Here is a 1,417-nt window from a genome sequence, read left to right on the forward strand (position 1 = left end):
AGTATTTACGATGTGGTTCATATATTTGCATGTGATGGTATCCTTGTGTAAGGTCTATAGTTGTACGTACTGTAGCACCTTCCATCCTGCGCAGTAGCTCGTAAATATGAGGTAGGTGAAAGCTATGAGTCGGCAATGATTTTTTTATCGGACTCATATCTAAACATACTCTGACTTTCTTGAACGATCCGTCAGAGTTATGTAGGTCTACGGCTAGCAGTGCCAAGTTAATTGGCGTTTGTTGATAGTTAATTTCTATCACTCCATCTGCTAACCATTTCTCAACTTGTTCCTTTACCACAGCCTCGTGTCTCCAGGATACATAGTTCCTTGAGGGACACTTCAACCGTGTAAAGTCCACCTTAGTTAAGTCAAGGCTGACATATCCGTCGTTAAAACCCAATTTTGCCTAATCTGTGATCTTTATCTACTTATTTACTAGAGTCAGATCTATGATTTTGTTCGCAAAGTCAGGTATTAATGCCTTGAATGTGTCTGACGGGGGCTTATATGGTTTCAGACAGTTATCGTCTGATTGATCCTTTAATGGATCTATGTTATTTGGAAAACCAGTTACGGTTATACCTAGAGTGAGTAAATCGCTCATTCCGACTATAATGTCGTACTTCTGTGACATGTTAACTATCACAGCTTGGGTAGTGATACTCCTATCATCGGCCAGGGGGATTTTAATATCTGTGGCCATGGTATCACACTTAGAAGTTTTGTCATCTGCTAAGATTAGGTGAGTAGTTTGAGTTCGCCTTTCAATGTCTTCATTAATGCAAAGCGGTCGGATATACATGAAATTTCTGAACCAGGATCAATCAACGCAAGGATTTTGTTTCCATTGCAATATACAGGTATTATTACACGCTCGTCTAAAGAGTCGTTGTATTTTCTTTGTAACGATTGTACCTGGTAGTACTTTCACTCCAACTTAATGTTGGGCTTTTTTGTCACAAGACTTGGCGTGATAGCCATTGGTCTTCTCACACTTAATAAAAAAGTGTGTACAGGTGGGTGCATGTCTGCCATTCCAATAACTGTTAGGGGTCAATTGGTACATGTCATACCCACAACTTCTCCATATTTATTTTTCACTTCCCCATATTTATTTTTCAGACTTCCCCATATCTATTTTTCACTTCCCCATATTTATTTTTCACGACGGACCTTTGATTCAAATTTTCGCCTCCGAAACGTAAATCTCGGTGACCAGTAGGTCACCAGTGTAGAACTGAATACCACTTTCAAAAAAACCCACAGACCCCACCAAAACGTTGACTTGAAATTTGGATTTTCAATCAAAATAAATAAATATATATATATATATATATATATATATTAATATCAGTAGGATAATATTATTTATTTACTAAAAATAGGCGTCGTGGGGAGTCCCACACGTCCCACA

This window comes from Sphaeroforma arctica, assembly GCF_001186125.1.
Source record: "Sphaeroforma arctica JP610 unplaced genomic scaffold supercont1.551, whole genome shotgun sequence".
Taxonomy (NCBI): Eukaryota; class Ichthyosporea; order Ichthyophonida; genus Sphaeroforma; species Sphaeroforma arctica.